Below are 13,911 nucleotides of genomic sequence, written 5' to 3'. Positions count from 1 at the left end.
CTCTAAATCCAGTAAATCCACCCGAAGTGCAGTGAAAAGATTATTTCACCTTCATTTCTGTTTATTGATGGGAAAATGCTCAAAACAGCGTAAGAGTGCAGAATGGACATATTACTGAAGGACAGAGGTGTTGAGTTCATGTCTCACCTTGATACTAACACACTTGGGTGATGTGGTGAAGATTACTCGACCCCTGGGCTTTGGACTCTTCATTCCACATGGTGGACGTCCCAGCATGTGCTCTTTAAGCCATCTTCCAATTTTAGCATCCTCTGCAACTTGAATTAACGATGCAACTAAGAACTGGTGTTGACATAAGCTTTATAGGTAACTCAAAACTAATGTCTTCTAGTACAGGCATTTGTCTACTTTTTCATTCTTTTACCCAATTTAAGTTAAAAATAACAACCAGGACTACAAGAAACAATCAACAGTAAGAAACAAAATGGAAAACATACAAAACTTTTTATTAAATCTATGAGAATGGAGAACTTTCTGTACTTTTTGTTCATATGCCTAAATGAATTGCTTGGCTAAATATGAAATAAAACCTCTCAAGCATTTTACATTTTTTCATGCCTATCAAGAATGTTCCTAACTCACTAGTTAAAATGTCTTCTTTTACATCAGACCCACAACATTCAGGAAAGAAATGAATGTTAGGATTTTGGACTTAGAAAACCTCAAAACTGTTTAGATTTAAAGATTAAAAGTGGCCTGTGTCTCTATCTCCTTTGTTATAAAGTGATAATACAATAGCTCTCTCACAGGTCCTTGTGAAAATAAGTACAAAATATTGTAAAAGCAACCGCTACGTATCAAGTACTCACATTATATTTTCTTCCTCACTTTCCAAAATCACAAAAGTAACAGCCACCCACAAAATACTAGTTAACCAAAAGATTTACTGGATGACACTTAAACATCAACACAAGTCTAGTAAGGAAAAGAAAGATGGAAGTTTCAAGACTAACCAATCAAAGCAGAAAAAAGATGCGAAAAGAAATCCATCAAATGCAAGCAGAAGTCGTTTTTGGATTGTGGGAATACATGTGGCTTTTATTTTTTCTTTGTTGCTAACTATATTTTCTAATTTTCCTACAATGAATATCATATTTATAATTAAGAAGTTTAAATAAATTATATAAGCCTACATAATTATGTAAACCCAATAGTTAAGCTGACCATCACTTCTTAATAATGTGATGCAATAGAAAGATTTAAGCACAGCCAATGACGTATTCTTGCTAACAAGTAAATAAATAAATAACTCAAATCGATTCTCTCCTACAGCTCTAACTATCTTTATCAAAGCTGCAGAGGATATGGGAACATTAAAAGGACAACATGAGAATTCAATCAGAACAATCCATGAATGGTCAGAAAGGGGAGGAGGGTGGAGTTCAGTGGTACAGAATATATTTAGTATTCTACGAGGTCTTGAGTTCAAATAAATAAATAAATAGGGAACTCATAGTTTTTTTATTTTAAAGAAAATAAAATCAAGCAAAATAAAACAGAACAAAGCCAATCAAAACAAACCAGTGTAAGTGACACAGGACTTCAAAATACGAAGTCAACAAAGGTTACCATAATGCCTTGTCTTCAAAATAGCTGCAGACATAGTTTAAAAAAAAAAAAAGAATAGAATAGAATAGAACCAATAAAAACAAAACAATGAATGTAATATAAGACTTCAGAACAAGACAAAAGGAAATCCAAAATGGCAACCATAATGTATCTTATCTTCAAAATAGCTGCCCATGCCATCGTATATAACAAAAATCAAACAAAACAGAATAAAACCCAATGCAACAAAACAATGAAAATGATACAGGACTTCAAAACAAGACAACAGGGAATCAACAATGGCCACCATCTCCAGGAGAGCCCCCATGGATGCTACGCTGCCTCCTGTGAGCCTCTGAACAGATGATCAGACCACCAGCCCTAGACCGGCAAAGTCAGTGAAACACCAAACACCACAAGCATCAAACTGCATTTCACCTCAGTAGCTATCTTCGCAGCCTGTTTCTCCAAATCAGCCTCTTGGGGTGGGATGAGTGGGTTGGCTCTTCTAGTTTCCCAGCCCATGTGCCAGAAGGAGCTGGGGTTTGGCTGTCCCCCAGTGGTGGCGGACTGAACGTGGCACTTCTTAACTTCTTGTTATCTTCACCAGGAAACTAATAGATTAAAACTGTTTTTTTTTTCTTTCTGAGACAGGATCTTGCTATGCAGTTCAGTCTAGCATTGAACTCACTTTGTAGCCCAGGCTGGTCTTGAACTTGCAACAATCCTCCTACCTCTGCCTCCCAAGTGCTGGGATTGCAGGCATGAGCCACCATGCCTGTCTGGCTAGATTAAAACATTTAATGCAAGGGCTGGGGATTTAGCTCAGCAGCGTAAGTGCCTGCCCGGCAAGCATGAGGTCATGAGTTCAATCCCTGGAACCACAAAACAAAACAACACATTATGTGCACAATGCTTAGATTCCAATTTAAATAAAACAAAACAAAAAAGAGTCATTTTTAAACCAAGAAAATCTGAACGCAGATTTAGGTGTGATCAGATTATAAGAACTATTAATTTTGTTCAGCAATATTGGGATTGTATAGGTGGTATATGCCTACAATCCTAGCTACGCAGGAGGTAAAGGCAAGAGAATCAAAAGTTCAAGACAAGCATGAGTTAGACTGGTTTAAAATAAAATTTAGAAAAGGAGAGAGGTTTATAGGTGGTACAGCTCTTGCTAAGCAAGATCAGACCCTGGGTTTAATTCTCAGTAGGAAAGAGAGCCAGGATATTGCCACAATCATGGGTGAATGATAGATAGAGTTTGCTTGAAATACTCCAGCAGAAATAAAAATAAAGAGATGCAAGGCTTGGGTGGTGGTGCATGCCTATAATCTCAGTAGGTGGGAGCCTGAGGTGGGAGACTCATCACAGTTCAAGTGAGCTCACAGACAGCCTGAACTAAACCAAGTGAGACCCTGCCTAAAAACAAAAACAACAAATTTTAAAAGATGATTGTGATCTCTACAAAAAGCAGTGGTTGCTGAGTGAAACTGCCCTTGATCCTGACCCCTTGCGGCTGTGCCCTTTGCCTGTCCTGTGCTGTGATGACAAACCACTGGCCCACATAAACGGTACCTCCCGACCTGGCAGGGTGGGTCTCAGTGTGGCTGGGTGGGTCAGTAAAACACAATTGCCTTCCAAAGTCATTGCCAGGAATTTGGATTTTTAGCACTTGTTCCAGAAAGCTCAAGGCTTCTAAGTGACATGACTCACAGGAGAAAGGAACTGTTGTTTTCTGGTGAAGGACTGATTTTTTGAGAGATAACAGGTCAACAGGTCACAACTTATCTTAAGTTTGTTGTTTTAAGTGAACTCAATTGACAAAATGATCAACACTGAGTCAAGAAGTTTATTTTAGGCCTGTTACCTTGTGTCTTCGTGAGAAGTTGGCTGTTGTTTTTCTTAACGTCAGTTTGCACCCTCCCATAACTTTTGTTTTAAATTCTTCCAGTCTGCAGACACATTTGTTTGTTTGTTTTTTGAGATGGGGTTTCACTACATAGTTCGTACTAGCCTTAACTATGTAGCCTAGGCTAACTTTAAACTCCGTCTGCTTCAGCCTCCTGACTAGTGAGTGGGATTATAGGCATCTGTACCTATTTCTACACATCCGTATGGCTTTGTGATCAACCATCTGGCATTCTCCATCCCTTGCCGAACTCTGCATACTTAAAGAGTTGACCTCTACTAGATTTGTTTAATGTAGCAAAGCCCTTCACAGCACCCACATAAATTTCTGACTTTGCAGATTCTGTCTTCATGTATACTTGGCTACTTAAAAAGCCAATTAGTCTGTTTTCTCTGTTTATTATTTCTAACCAGAATGTACTGAGTGGCACACCCTTATGCTTGGAAGAACCATATTTATAATCATGCTGTTTTAAATATCTGGGGAAGACAAATCAGATATACATGATTCACAACTCTCCCAGCCTGAGCTGTATGCCTGACTCCAAAATGAGTAGACAAAATGTGCTATTATGAATCAAAATTCCAGCCAAAACCTGATGTAATGTGCTAGTTGTTACAAAGTGAGATAATTTTAAAATGGTATTATCAGTGAACATCTTTTCTTCCACTGGAAGCAAGTGACTTGCAGAAAAAGATACCCACCATTATTATTCTTTCAACCAATACCCGGCAGATAGCTAGAATTTGCAAGCAAGCTCTTTTAGATCAGAGCTTAATGCTATAATCTGCATCTGTGGGTCTCACTACATGTTACTTACTGGCCATCAGGAAATTGGATTTTCTGGATTATCTATTAGAAAATACTTTACCATAGTGCCAATGTGGACTTAAAAAATAGAGTTCAAATTATGTTTTTGAAGTCAGTATTTGATAGACTAGACATTTAAAGTTATTTGTTGGAATGACTAAATGAGAAAAAATTTTCAATCTCTATTTTGAGTCACTGCACTATTTGAATTCACCCAGAGCCCAAACAAAACGTGTAGACTTGAACAAGATGTTTCTCAGAATGTTATCCCAAGGGGGACTTTCATTTGTGAATGTCTGAACTTCAATACTCTGCCACTTTTCCCTCTGGTGTGTTTCAGAACTGTTAACACCCAAGGTAGACACTGGATCTTCCTCTTTATCTAATGAAGACAAAATGGCCATCTTTCTTAACATAGCCATGACTAAGTACCAAGTCTGAGGTGTGTGCAACCTGTGTTCCTGTGGCCAGTCCAACCACCAGATACATTTCTCAAGTTAAAAGGAAAGAAAAAAAGCAAAAAGGTTTAGTTTTGTTTGGCATCGCAGCCACAATAAGACCAACTTTGGAAAAGAATCTTGTTAAAGACATTGTACGAAATTAATCCAGCAAATAATTATTGAGCAATTTAGTAGGTGTTAAGATACCAATCTTGCAGGTGGGGTTCCAGCCTAAACAAAAAGTTTTTCCTTAGAAATTTCCATCTTACTTGGAGAGACAGAGAACAAAGACAAAAACAAGTATATACTATGGAGAAAAATAAGACAGTGTGATAGATCATAGCTAGAAAGGGCCCTTAGGGCACAGGATGAAGTCTCAGTGCACAGGTGTGATAAGGAGCACAGTCCTATTCCAGACTCCGGGGCATAGGCCTAGTTCTGACTTACTGTGCAGCACGATGGTAAGTGGTACACACTATCTCTGTTGTGAATGGCTGTGTCAGGAAGGAGTAGGAAAAGAAGCCGCACCCACAGTTCTGTGTTCCCTGTTCTGAAGACACCTCACACAGTGTGGGCTGTGGAGAGGACCTAATTCCTGGAATCTTCATGAGAAAACAAGAGAGCGCTGTCCCACTCGCCCTTAGCTTATTTATTCTCATTTTGCACAAATCATTTTAGGTCTTGTGTGTGTGTGTGTGTTAGGAATGAGTATTGAACTCTGGACCTCATACATACTAAACACTGACTATACCACTGAGCTATCATCCCATTTTAGGAATTTTAGGAATCTGAAACTAAGTCCTAGGCATCATTTTTAGCATTCTTGAACTTGAAGTAATCTGCATGACCTGGCCAGGGAAGGGCAAAATAGGAATACAGTACAAATACACACACTGTCAGTGCTGGCGTGTGGTGCGGTTTACTTTAGAAAAGATAACCAGGCAGACTTGACACTGCAATGAGCCTTGGCATATCCGTGGGCGAAGGTAGGTATGGAATTCCTGGCCTACAAACAGCAAGTGCAAAAGCTCTTGGGTGTGTTCAAAGGAAAGTGAGGCACCCACATGCCTGCAGAGGCATAGGGAAGCAAGAAAAGTAGATGATGTAAGGCGAGGTTCTGGGAGGCCAGTTATTTATAGTTGGGTCAGGTACTGGAAGAACTCTGGCTTTTATTCTCAATGGTGTGATTCAGATTTAGGAAGGAACGCTATTCTTTTGGAGACTAGACCCTAAGGGCCAAGTATAGAAACAAGACCAGTTACCAGAGTACTGCAATAATCCAAAGAAAAGATGATGGTGTCTTGGACTAGTATTTTAGCAGTAGAGAGCAGGAAGTGATTGAATTCTAGGTAATCTATTTTGAAGACAGAGTGCGCCAAATTTGCTAACAGATTAGGTGAGTGCTTTATGAAAAAGACCATTGTCAGTGGTATAGCACATGGTTAGCATGTATGGTCCAGAGTTCAATACACACAGATGATCCTAAAATGGTTCATGCAAAAAAGAGAACAAACAAGCTCAGAGAGGAAGTGGGACAAGCTTTGCCTCGTTTTCTCACGAAGACTCCTGGTACCAAGGATGACTAAACAATTTTAGACTCAGCAGAGCGGGGTGGGGAGGAAGAGTCCAGATGAGGAAACTGTGGGAAGCTACACGGGGGAAGAAAACCAAAGCTGGCTCTGCGTAACGTCAGATCTGACAATGTGCACTGGACTGGACGGCACGTGGGAGCCTGAAAAGACAGCACCCCACCCTGCAGGCAGAACCAACCACTGGCTCACGGGCTGGACATGCCTGTGTTACAATAAAGGATACATTAAAAAGTACTTTTATTACTTATATACATGAACTGTATTACATAGAGCCCAGACAAGCCAAGTGTCGAACCCATGGTCCACAGGCTGGACATACCTGCAGGGAATTTAAATGAAATGGTAAGCAAATTGCATGAGTTTACTTGAAAGCATACATAATATGCAAGCATACATAATATACTTGAAAGCATACATAAGGGCTTTAATTCTAAAACAATTGGAAACAAGTTGTTCTTAGAGGTTATGATTGTAAATCTAATACTTAACTGCTATATTTTCCCATATTTATCATTTATATTTTATCATTCTCCCCAAAAGATGAGGCTTACACTAAAGATACTGGATACATTTTAAGACATGACCTTCCACAAAGACTTATATACGAGCGTTCATAGCAACTGTCTTCATAACAGCTCCAAACTGCAAACAAAATACCCATACACAGGAGAAATAATGAGGAAATCATGGTATGTGCACAAAAAGAACAACACTCAGCAACTGCAAAGAAACTATTATGGACTCATGCAACAGGGATGAAGGTCCAAACATTCTGAGTGGAGAAAAAAGCCAGGAAAAAAAGATTACACACTGTATGATTCTATTAAAATTAAATTAAAAAACAGAAAACATTAATCTATGATCACAGAAACCAGGAAGCAGTTACAGCAGATGGAGTATTGACAGGAAAGGGAGACAAAAGAATAACATGGATGCATGAAACTCCAAATTCATTGCTCCAAATACTTAAGATATTTTATTACATGTAAATTCTATCTAAAATACACAAGAAAATGTAAGCCAACTAAAGTACTTCAAAACTCACTAAAAAGATATATTCTGCAAAACCTAGACTACAAGCAGTTAATCTAATTAAGCAAAGTTCAGTTTTGAGTCTCCTAGCGACAGAAGCAAAAGGAAAGCAAATAATGCAGTTCCATTACCTACTGTAAGTAGGTATTAAAGAGAAAGTTTTTCTAACACTAAATTTAAGAATACTTACATTTAAGTTACTCATTATTCCACAATGTTTTCATTAGCACTTTTATAAAGGCTGAAGAGATATTTGGGGCTAATTTTTATCAGTTCTTAAGGGAACACAGGAAAATAAAATAAATATTAAATAGTCACTCTCTGACGTCGTTTCTATGGGAAGGTAAGCAAGGTTCCATAGTGTTCCAGAGTATCAGCTAACTGCAGGAGAATATCTAGAAAATCATCTTAGAGGAACAGGGCTCTCAGACTTCCAGGCTTGCTTGCCTTCCTAGATGTGTTGGCAGAGTTTGTAATTAAGGTTGGCTATCAGATAATTGAGGGTTAAAGTGTAATTTTCTCTGGAGTTGATTAAAACCAGGTGTGAGCTTTAGCTACTCGACTAATTATAGCTGTTAAGAAATGTTCTAAAAGCTTGCCATATTCACACCCTAATTGAAAAATCATTTCTGCCTCTACCTAGTCCAGGTGCTTAACAGACCTTTCTCCCTGGGATCCTGAAAACTCTATTCTGAAATCTCCTCATTGACAAATTATGCCGGGCAGTAATACTTTTAAGACATTTAAGATCCAGGCCTAATTTATTAAGTACAAATGCCTTCTTCTGGTCCTTTGATAACAAAAATACCTCATACATTTAAAATTTAGTACTAATGCTTTTTGATAATCATTGGATCTTGAAAGGATGTATCCTTTTGAATACGGAAAAGCATGTAACCCAAAATACTATGCATGATACAGCATGTAAAATATAAACTTGGTTTGAAACCCGTGTAGCTATGTCATCTTTTTCTGTCATATAAAAATTTTAATAAGGATCCCACAGAACACTTTACTGAGAACGGGGCTGTGCTTGCACAAGCCTGCAAGGTTGAAATAAACTCCAAGTAAAACTCTAACCAGGTGGATGAGCTGACCAACTTTAAGTTGATTCATTTCTTCAACAACATTAACTGAATTGCCCATTTGAATGCTTAAGATTGTCTTGCCCAAGAATGACTTGGATTTTTATGAACCTAACCTTTTTTTCTAGCTGCAGTTGACTAAGATGTTACTTCATTCAATGTTACGATTATATCATGTCAGATACTGAAGATACAGCGATAAGCTTTGCTCGTGGCCTAGTGGAGGGTTGAACAGACCCTGCTAAACACGTGGTCAGAAGACAGCTGCAGTGGCCTGTCCGAGGAAACTTAATCTGAGGTCTGAAAGACAAGGAGTGAACACATCTTTTCTCTGTGGAGGGGAAGGAACAGTGAAGGGGAATAAAACTGTCAGGCAGGACTGCTAGCTTATATGAAGTAGAAGAGGTCAGAATACAAACAAAGGGAGAGAAAACACAAGAGGAACAAAAGTTTCAGGCAACACACAAGTCATATTATATAGACTTGAGGCCAACATAGATTTTGAAAGACAAGAGACTTTTTGTGAAATGTTTTATCAGTCAAAATAAAGATAACTATGGAAAAGGTTAGGATGATATACAAGAAGGAATTTTATTCAAAAAATAATTATGAGTGCCAATGACATGCCAGGAGTCCTACTAAGATACTGATGTATGGGTCACGGGTAGAGCACACGGTTAGCTCAGAAGGCCCTGGGTTTGAACACCAGCAGGGCAAAACAAACCACTAACTGGAGCAAGTACTTTGACCAAATAAGCAAGAATGACAAAAAATTTATGCCACAAAGAAATATATTAAAGCAACGAGGTTGGGAGATAGGATAACCTTTCTTACTGGCTCACAAAGGGATTGCCCTGAACAATGGAACTCTGAACTAAATCCTGAAGGCTGAATGGAAGCTAGCTACAGGGTATGGTGGAGAACACACAGAAGTGTTACTCAAGGAATTAAGAACTACATTTACTAAAAAATGGTAAGGCAGCCAGTATGGTAGGGTACAAAGAGCAAAAGGGAGTTTCATCAAGGTACGGCTGGTCTGCTGGGCATGGCGGCACAATCCTGTACGAGGTGGCTAGGGAAGAGTAGCATAAATGTAAGACTGGCCTCGGCAACTTAAGCAACAGAAACCTTTTCTCAAAGTAAGTAAAATACGGTGAGGGAACTGGGGATGTAGCACAGTGTGAAGGCCCTGGAATTCAATCTTCGTTACTACTGAATGTGTATCACAGGAAGTACGGTAATGAGAAAATAAAATTCATAAAAAGTTCTGAAAAGATCCTTACGGTTGTTACCATAAGAACAGACTATAGGGATGCAGGGATAGGTGTGGTGAAGTGGGTTAAGCCATCACTACAAAAACCAGGAAATTATTTTGAATTGGATAACTTGGTGATTGTCCTCCAGAAAATAGAGTTTCTGGCTTGGCTTTCTTAAAGATACTCTCAATTTTGGATAAAATGGTATCATTTGACTAGAAATCATTTGCATCTTGGTTCCTAGGACAAGAACAAGGTTACCTAAAAATTGTGTTAAAAAAATTAGAATCGTTGACAACAGGCGGGGGAATAGTGGCACAGGCCTATAATTCTACTACGTGGGAGTCTGAGACAGAAAGATGGCCACCACGTCTGAGGCCAGCCCTGGCTACACAGTGCACTGAAGGCCAGCCTGGACCACGTAGCACGGCCCCGTCTCAAGGTGTCTCAAAAAAAAAAGAAACCCAATGGTCTCCCGTAGGGTATGATAGGAAGGGAAACATTCACATTTACATTTTACCTTTAACATTTTTATATTTGATCATTTTTACAATGAAAATGTAAATAAAAGTTTAAAAATCAAATATAGAAGCCATATGCAGCATACCTATAATTCCAGCTATTTAAGAGGCTGAAGTAGAAGGGTCACCTAGGACTGAATTTTGAGCTCTTAAGAGCTTACTTCCATCCCTTCTGCTTCTTAGAATTAATCTACAAATGGGATCTGCACCTCACAAATGCATACATAACTAGTATCTGGAAATATTTTAGTTTACTGCTCCAAAATTCAGTAAATACTTTTTTAAAAACTTTCAATTGTTCTTTATTCCAGTAAGATAGAAAGCTAAAATGATCAATGGTCAAAGAGCTGGAACTAAATCATGCTTCTTTCTTAAACAAGTACTATATTAACCACAAAGACCAGAAGAGAAGAGAGCTGGCAATGACCGGACAAGATCTTCAACAACTGGATATTCTACGGGATTTAGAGTATTCCTTTTTCTACATAGATACCCATGTTCTTATCTAAGAAACAGATCCAAAGAATTAAATGTGCAAGGACTGGTGTCCTAAACAGATTAGGATTATTCTGAGTAACCAAGTCTTTGACCGTGTAGTAAACTACTAAAAGTGTGCTTAGAATTTTATAGGTCCAGCCAGCATTAACTTATAACCACATCCAAAAATGGAATCTGGACTTTTCTTTCCAAGTCCATTTGCATTACTGACAGTCTTTGTTTCATTAGGTTCTATATTCTCACTTTTGTTGCAATAACCACTCAGAACATTGTATGCATTTTTCTTTGCATTCCACTTACTGAGAGTAGTGAAACATAAAAAATAAAACTAAAAAAAGATCGGGAAAAACCAAAACTGAGAATATGAGTTAAAATATAAGATCACTGAGCCGGGTGTGGTGGCGCACAACTGTAATCCCAGCACTGGGGGGGCTGAGGCAAGAGGACTGTTGCAAGTTGAACAGCCGCCTAGGGTACAAAGTGAGTTCAAGACCAGCCTAAATTGCACAGCGAGACCCTGTCTCAAAAAAAAAATAAAAAATAAAAATAAAAAATCATTTGCTAATGCAGTGAATTCAAAAAAAGTCAACAACTGTAGAGCTCCATAAAGCACTTTCATACCCACTGCTGTTATTAACCCCCTTTTTAGCCAGATTCTCATTCCTGTTGCCACAAAGTCCTATTATTTTCCCAAGATTTGTATTTTCTGACTTTCATGTAGTTATTTAATCAGCAGCACCAACAGAACATGCTGCAAAGTAGCAGGAATATACCCATTGAAATCCTAACGTGATGACATTAAAAGATAGGGCCTTTGGGAAGTCATAGGGTGGGATCAGTGCCTTTATAAAGGTCCAAGAGGCTGAGTGGGTGGATCAACAGGACAAATGGACATGACTGAAGTATATATTATATGCAGGCATGAAAATACCGCAAGAAACCCAGTTTTTGTAAAATAGGAATACGTACATATATGAATATGTATTTATACCAAGATATCTCTCCAGAGCCTCTTTTATTAAAACACACTTATGTTATTATATAAGATAATGTATATTCTCATATATATCCTATATATATATATATATCCCACATTAATTGTTATCTTCTATTGATACACTGTGGTCCCTCAGTTCATGAACTTAATTCTGTCCATGATTCTGATCTCAACCTGAGAAATGAACTGAATCCAGTTCAATGGATAGGCTCAATGTTGACCTTATGGAGAAATTTGATTCAGTTGCCTAATTTGGGATATATATATATATATATATATATATATATATATATATATATATATATGGAGACCCAGAGACCCAGAGAGACCCACCATGGGTGGGGGGTCACAGAGAACAGATGGTTGTCCATCTGTGAAGCAGGTCCTCAACAAACACTGAATCTCTAGGCACCCTGATCTTGGTTCTTCCAGCATATAGAACCATGAGAAACAAATGTCTGTGAATAAGCCGCTCAGTCTGAACTTCGCTATAGCAGCCCAAATGCAGTCAGAATTGAAAGTCAGCTCAATCTCCCTAGCAACCAGATTCCTTTATATATTTCATTATCTTTTCATCCTTAAGGTGTGGTTTTTCCAAACCATACAAAGAATGTAGACTGTAGCCCCGCATGAGTTCACAGGAAATAGTGTACATCTCAGAGTTCCATAATTCTGGGAGATACCTGAGTGAACAAGCTTGGTCAGAGGGGCATTCTCCTTTCAACTCAAAGTAGGGGAAATTATACTGGTAATAGAAATAAAGTTTGGGCACCATCTTAAACCAATCTGGCCAAATCAATGACTGTAAATCTTCTGACTAAGTATTAAGTATTTTACTAAAATGATACCAAAAAAATCTTACCAAATTCTAATGAAACAAGTGTTATAGTAAGGCATGAATATGGTCTTGGAAACTTGGAGCCTGCCTAAAACTGGACTTTTTTGAAAGCAAGGAAACTCCTATAGTGAGAAGCCAGTGAGAAGATGGGGTTGTCAGCACCATTCATGCCATTAATGTGGTATTTTAATCAACAGGAACACAGAAACATCTTATTCCAAAATACAAACCTTCAATAGTAGCCCAGACTATTGAATGAAGATGGAATATTAAAGGCTAGGGACCTGGGTCAATAGTAGAGCACACGCCCAGCATCTGCAAGGCTCTGGATCCAATGCCCAGCATTACAGAGGAAAAAAAACTATACGAGGTCCTCCTTTATCTGGCCCCATGCACTTTACATTTTATAGTACCACTGACTCGCCTAAATGTTTCTAAAATGCTTAGACGGGTTTGGTCCTGTTCTTCTCTCCCTCAGTACTGATCACAATGCATTGGTGGATGATTCACCAGTCTCTCTTATTAGATTGTAAATCTCCTCAAAGGCAGTTGTTTCTCCTCTGCAGATGATGTATCTTCAATACTTAATATTATGTACTGGGCATATAAAGAATGCTGAATGAGTACAGTACTCCTAAATGCTTGCAGGTCCCTGAAAAAAAGTCATAAAAATTTTTACCCCTGAACATCTACCTAGCTGGCCCAAAGCTCTGACAATATTACTGCAATGAAACATATAGCAAAGAGCAAAGAGTTGGTTTCCAGACTAGATCCTTTATCAGTTTTTGAAACTTTAAAGCTCTGACCTTTCATTTGAAGTAAGAATTAAAATTTTTTGTCTCAGGAATTCACAGTGAAATTACTCTCAGGTATTTTGAACAGTGGTGGATTATGAATTACTTTAGATAGGAAACCACCTTACCAATATAAAAATCACTACTGCAACTTGCCAGGCATAATGGTGCATGCCTGTATTCCCAGCTAGTCAGGTGAGGTGAAGAGGATCACATAAGGCATTGTGCAACACAGTGAATTCTCATCTCAAAAACAAACAGGAATCACTAACTTAGCAGGGCATGGTGAGGCATGCCTATAACCCCAAAACTCAGGAGGCTGAGGCAGGACGATCACTGTGAGTTTGGGACCCAGTTTGAGCTACACAGTGAGACCTTATCTCAAAACAAAACAGAACAAATCACTTTCACTCAAAATACTCCATTTGTAAGAAAGATATTCTCAGAAAAAGAAGTATTTTACATTCCTTGGAAACTTTAGGGTTATTAATAGCCTATTACCCAAAAACCAAAAAACCTAAACAAAAATAAAGCTACAGCATTTTACCTTAACTAGCATTACTA

General features: G+C 38.3%; 1 protein-coding gene across 1 annotated transcript in view; it reads right to left on the bottom strand.

Moving 5' to 3' along the window:
- The window catches only part of Rb1 (RB transcriptional corepressor 1), a 193,152-nt gene extending 179,266 nt beyond the window's left edge, over positions 1-13,886 (bottom strand). Inside the window, exon 1 of the mRNA XM_063232783.1 lies at positions 148-13,886. The gene's annotated coding sequence lies outside the window, so the exon portion shown is untranslated. The remainder of the gene's footprint in view (positions 1-147) is intronic.
- Positions 13,887-13,911: the final 25 nt, after the last annotated feature.

Source organism: Cavia porcellus, unplaced genomic scaffold (genome assembly GCF_034190915.1).
Source record: "Cavia porcellus strain 051 isolate PalLab524CR breed Dunkin Hartley unplaced genomic scaffold, mCavPor4.1 scaffold_21, whole genome shotgun sequence".
Taxonomy (NCBI): Eukaryota; Metazoa; Chordata; class Mammalia; order Rodentia; family Caviidae; genus Cavia; species Cavia porcellus.
Note: the sequence above shows the minus strand (reverse complement) of the source record. Positions and strands in the feature narration are given on the sequence as shown.